This window comes from Salvelinus sp. IW2-2015, unplaced genomic scaffold (genome assembly GCF_002910315.2).
Source record: "Salvelinus sp. IW2-2015 unplaced genomic scaffold, ASM291031v2 Un_scaffold5072, whole genome shotgun sequence".
NCBI classification, from domain to species: domain Eukaryota; kingdom Metazoa; phylum Chordata; class Actinopteri; order Salmoniformes; family Salmonidae; genus Salvelinus; species Salvelinus sp. IW2-2015.
In genome coordinates this window covers 5,314-11,600 of record NW_019946338.1, presented here as the reverse complement: position 1 = coordinate 11,600, position 6,287 = coordinate 5,314, and the positions used below count along the sequence as shown (strand labels likewise).

Genomic DNA, 6,287 nt, shown 5'->3' with positions numbered 1-6,287 from the left:
TGAACGCGTTTCCTCAAATTCGCTTTCACAAAATCCCACCACCACCAGGATGCTGGCGACCCTTCCTGTTTGAGATGTGTTTGTTGAAGAACACATGAGAGATGTGTGGGAGGTAGAAAAAGAAAAACATAATTTTCCATCTGTTTTATAATGGATAGCCTTTCAATCAGCTGGCTATAGCCCCCCCCCCCAGGCTATAGCCTCCTCGCCCAGCCTCCCCATGTCCATGTTGTGACAGGGCTGATATTGTTTGTGGAGGCCGATGTCAGGTGTAATTAGTAATCGATATGGAAAAACGTTTTTTTCCTCCATCTCTCCCTCTCACACACGAGCCATAACCACGCCTGTGACGTTACCCGACCCATTAGCGTTTCTTATTGGTCCAAAACTCCCCGAGCCGCGGAAGGCCTAATTAGGGGGGGGGGCAGGAGAGGGAAGATGACAGGAAGGAGGAGGGGGTTGATGTCTGGTAGTAAAGGAGTAAAAACTCACTGTCTATGTCTGTTCCTGTTTTATAGTACAGCTGCGCTTCGTCGGTGTCTGTCTGTCTCTCTCTCTGTCCTCCCTCCTCTTTCTCTCTCTCTCGCTTCATCCCCCTCTCCTTCCCCTCGCTCTGCATGTTCACCCACACTCCCTCGGTCAGACGCCTCACTTCGGCCCCTCCACCGTCCGGGCCAGTAGCATGGACAGCCGGATACTCGAGCACCCCCACGCCCAGTTCGGAGGCTCTCTGGGCGGAATGGTCGGTGTTGGCTTCCCCTACCACCTGGGACACCACCACATCTACGAGCTCGCCGGTCACCAGCTACAGTCCGCGGCCACCGTACCCTTCTCCATAGACGGATTACTGAACGGTTCGTGCTCGGCCTCGGTGGTACACGGCTCCTCCTTCTACTCTCCTCTGGCTGCGGATTAACGGAGACAATCAGTACAAACTCTCAGGTAGGTTGGAGGGATGGACGGAGGGATGGAAAGAGACAGAAAGGAGTGATACACGTCTGGAAATATTGGTTTGATATTTATTGGCCGTAGAGTGATTTTAGTTTTCCATGGAAATATGGCATCTTGTTGTTAATGGTGAAGCTTTGCATAGAACCGTTCCTTTAGTTGGGCTTTTAAACAACTCGTTTTATTTCGATTTTTCAAAACAGCAAGGCTATTTTATAAACTCTGAAATGTAATGTTCAACTCAAATATTATTATTATTTTGATAATTATGTCATAATTACAACCAAGTATTGAATGAGAAAAAAAAACGCGAGGCAAGTGCTAATTCCCAACAAAACACAGTCCATTCTGCTGCGCTGTTTACATTGATGAATTATCCTTTTTTTTTTTATGGCTTTTCAGAAATAATATGTTATATAAATAAATGCGTTTCTGATTTTCGGAACAAATAACTCACCACTCCGACTAGACTCCCTCAAATGGAAATGGAAGCGTCCATGTATCCCAACTCACTGTAGTTTCCTGTCATTATTTCAGCAACCCAAGCAGGAGAAAACAGAACAAAACACACATTCAGCATTTTCCTCTGAACTCTAATCGATGCTTTGTGTAACAAGCAATTTACCGAACCGTTTAGTTCGAGATGTCCTGATGTAGCTGAGAGATGCTGTTGTTTGTTTGACGTTGACTTGTTTACCGAGCCCACATGTCGTCAGTGACACTACCACCTACCACCTCTCTCTCTCCCTCTCTCTGACCGTTGCTGTGTAGATTCGGGGGACCCAGATAAGGATAGCCCCGGTTGCAAACGGAGACGCACGCGGACCAATTTCACCGGTTGGCAGTTGGAGGAAGCTGGAGAAAGCTTTTTAACGAGAGCCACTACCCGGATATCTTCATGCGGGGGCGCTCGCGCTGCGGCTGGACCTAGTAGAGTCCCGTGTCCAGGTAAACAACAACCCCCCCCAAAAAAAATATAAACACATTTAATTAAAAATACATTTCTACTTGCACTTTATTATCAGTGCCATGTTTTGTTGTTGAAAAGTAATACTACATTATTGACGAATATTCCTCGAATGTGTATTTTATGCGCGAGAACAAAAATATAATTGGATTATTGGAGTAATTCTCAGTTTGGTTTGAAGTGTGTAATAACCAGGCCTCTATAGCTGTGTGTGTGTGTTCAGTTTAATCATAATCCCATAGTGAGATATTAGTGAGACAGCTATTTGTCAATTATAGGCCCATCAATAAGGACCTGTTGAATTATGCATTAACATAGAGCATTGATCTATGAGGTCATAAAGACACAGTTCCGTTTAGCTGAATGAACCAGAACACTGCAGAGGGTTTGTATCTCTCACCATAACACACACATATATACTATATATATAATAATAATAATAATAATAATAATTACATCTCATATATCACGGTCGGTTTTTACATTTTAAAAAATATTAATTGTTAAGATAAATTGTGAATTGGTAAAAAAAATAAATATTATTCCTTTGTTTATTTGAATTTGTAGAGGCTACATTTGTGGGCTATGAATTCATGTCAATTTCTATTTTGATATTGAAATCAAGACAATTTGTATTTTCTGTTATGCTGTTAAAGATAATTAGAATATTAAATAGGCCTACATTATTATAAATATTAAAAGCATTATTATTAATATTAATATTGTTTTGTCTTATTGTTATCAAGTTAGATTTTTAACCTAATATAGTATTCCAATAATTATTTTGTTTACTAAATGTTCATTAATAAATCATCTATAAAAACAGTTTTAACCAAGTACAAATATTACCGACAATAAAATATTAAGCCGTATTTTGTCCAGCATGCTGTTTCATTACTGGATAACCAAGAGGACTCTGTTTACGGAAGTGCTGTAAAAACACCACCTTTAAACTCTCCGGCTGTGTGGAGTTTTAGTCAACATTTTTGCTCGTCAGATATAAGGAGAATCCGATCCCTTTAATACCATAATGAGCTGGCTTTATTAAGATGGCTGTCCGGGACCGAATAATGCTGTAGACCAGCGATAACATAGCCTACTACTTCCTTCCTATAGGCTAAATCTATAGGCTGCACAAAACGCACTCACTCTCTATTTAACAACACTTTTTTAGGCCGATTTAAAAACGACACCTCCTCCACAATATCAAAGCAAAAGTAAAAAAACAGTATTTTCAACGACATCATGTTTATTTGCCCACCAGGCTCAGATGTGTTGGTTTGCTTAATGGCGGTGCGCGTATTTGATGTGTTTACTAATTGAGGTATAACTTCGTGGAAATGTAGACAGACAGGAATGCTGTTGGCTTGGTGTTTTTAGTCGTTGTGTTTCCTTGTAAAACTAAACGAGCATGGCTCTCTGGGGTGTGTGTGTGTGTGTTATCTCTGTCTGGGGATTTCGCCTCCTTTAAACCACAGATTATTATTCCTTCAAGCTGCTTAGAGCTTCTTTATCGGCAGCAGGTTCTTGCACGCGGAGATATACCCCAACATTACACATTCATAAGAAACACGGGCTTTTGTCATGCTGTTTCGTCGACGCGCCACATTATGTGACAAACACGCAGCCCACTTCTCAATCTCAACGCTAACTCCCTGCGTTATCAGCGCCGAACATGCGGGGCTGTGTGTGCTGTGAGGCCGGACGGTGTGGCTCACAGGCGGCGAGTCCCCCTGGCACACTGCGGTGGAAAGCTGCTCTCGGAGCGGTGGTAGAGGAGGGGGGGAGGCAGGATGAATTGAGAGGGATAGGCCGAATTATCTACGGTAGAATTAAACGTAATTGGGAGAATTAGCGATCACACTGACTCTCGATTGACAATTAGAAAGGCGCATCTGTGAGAGGAGGAGAAGTTGTGATGTGTGTGTCGGTGGGTAATATAGACTAGGCCTATTTGGTGACTCGCGTCTGTTATTGGATATCTTGGCCTGCATTGTATGTTGTGTTAGGGCTTCAGCTGCGTTTTAATCGTAATTAGGTGAGAGATGGAGGGAGAAAAGACGAGAGAGAGAGGGGGGGGGTGGCCCTTAACTATATTTTGTTTTCCTTGGGTCGCAGTGTTTTTCAACATGGACTAGTCTGTTAATTATTATGATCCGGTTGGATTTATAAATACTACAAACTGCACCTCTGGTCTGTCATTTAGCAAACAATAATAATAACAATCAATATTTCAGAATGATGTGGTCTTGGTATATTTTGATTTAAAGCTGTTTTTTTTGCCACGATTATATAAAATAATATTATTGGTTGATATACATTTTATATCAGTTTATTCATAATTTTATCGAATACAATACAATGAATAAATTTTATTATAACAATATTTTATTGTAGCTTGTATGTGGAACAAGTTGAGCCATAAATTCATTTCACTATTCAATCTGTGGCCTTGTTTTACATGACTTTGGAGAGAAAAGGAGAGAGAGACAGAGAGATTCACCCTAACAAGATGCATAGAAAATTAACAAAACCAATTTCCCCATTCTTGGCTCCCTGTGTGTGTGTGTGGCGTGTGCGTGTGCGTGTGATGTGTATGTATGTGTGTGTGTGTGTGTGTGTGTGTGTGTGTGTGTGTGTGGTGTGTGTGTGTGTGTGTGTTTGTGTGTGTGTGTGTGTGTGTGTGTGTGTGTGTGTGTGTGTGTGTGTGTGTGTTGTGTGTTTGGTTCCAAAACCGGCGCGCTAAATGGAGGAAAAAAGAGAACACTAAGAAAGGCCCGGGGCGGCCGGCGCACAACTCCCACCCGACCACGTGCAGCGGAGACCCATGGACGCGGAGGAGATCGCGCGTCGGGAGCTGGAGCGGGCAGAGAAAAAGAAACGGAAACAGGAGCGTAAACTGTCTGAAGTCTCAAAACAAGTTACTTTCCGGTGACCTCTTCCACACCCCGGCGGGTCAGACAGCGACAGCGGTGTGTCACAGATCACCGACAACGAGCAGCAGCCTTCATCCAACTGTAACGGGAGTCTTCATTCGGAACCGGGAGGACGACACCACCACCACCAAACGGAACCAGCCAGCTGTGAACAAACCCAAACACGTCCCCGGTTTGGTCTCCTCCAGAACCAGCACCACGACACACGACCACCACCACAACAACCAAAGAACCGCAGGGGAGATAGGACCGGGACCTGGGGTCCAGGAGCAGGTGTCCCCGGGCAGCACGTATTGGTCCTGGACTTGGCGGCTCCAGGTCCTCCGGCCTCCAGAAACTGAACCCGTTCAGCGTGGAGAGCCTTCTCTCTGACGCCACRCCTCGCCGGAAAACACAGCTGGACTTCAGCTCGCTGTCCAATCAGAGGCCGCTGATAGGGAAAGGTCACTTCCTGTTGTACCCCATTACCCATCAGCCACTGGGCTTCATTGTCCCGCAGACGGGCCTGAAAACCGGGCTGTGCCAGGACAACAACAACAACAGCAGCGGGCCTAACCCGGGACAGAGATGTGTGACTAGTGAGTCTACAGGTTATACCAACTCTCATCATCTGGCTCATTTGGGCCTAAACAAACCCCTTAACCACCACCACCATCATGTTAGTAACTGTGTGGACGGGAGCGAAGCACAGCAGGGAAGTTACAACAATACCGGTCCAGATTCCATTTCCCCGCCACCACCCCAGAGCTCTGTTTCAGTWCCAACGACTTTAACGAGAACCAGTTCAACTCAGTCCAGCACGGGTAGTGACGCTAGCCGCGAGGGTGATGACCAACCGGGTTTGTCACGAGTAACGGACGTTAAYGACTGCCAGAGCGAGCCCACTGGAGAGGGCACGAGAGAGGACTCGTCACCGGATCCCTCGCTGTGTTCTGGCGTCAAGCCAGAGMGTCGGGCGGAGCACGAGGAGCCCGGGACAGATGGAGACGAAGTCGACATGGACTAACCCTGGTGCTGGAGCATTATATAAACAGAGACTTACAGAAATAGGCCAACCAACCCTGCTCAGCCACAGACTAGATCTAAACATTCCCAAAGCTACACGACACCTTTAAAAACACATCAGACAGATCTACTCTATTGTTCTATTTCTGGAACAGATTCTCTGATTCACATCCACTACTTTCCAGACTGAAGTTATATACATGTTTATTTCAAAAGGAGAAAAAATACAAAACATCTCAACACAGAAAAGCAACAAAAATCCTCAAAAACATTGTACATTATTTTCTTTTGAGAAAGTATACAAAATAAAAAAATATTTATATATGTAAACATTTTTGATAAATAAAGTTATTGTTTAAATGAAATCAGTGTTGTTTGGAGGACCATTGAACGATGTTTTAGCCTTTATTATTTTGGTGGATTATATCAGA

General features: G+C 44.1%; 1 pseudogene; it reads left to right on the top strand.

Moving 5' to 3' along the window:
• Positions 1–488: 488 nt before the first annotated feature.
• Positions 489–6,215, top strand: LOC112077936 (homeobox protein unc-4 homolog; annotated as a pseudogene).
• Positions 6,216–6,287: the final 72 nt, after the last annotated feature.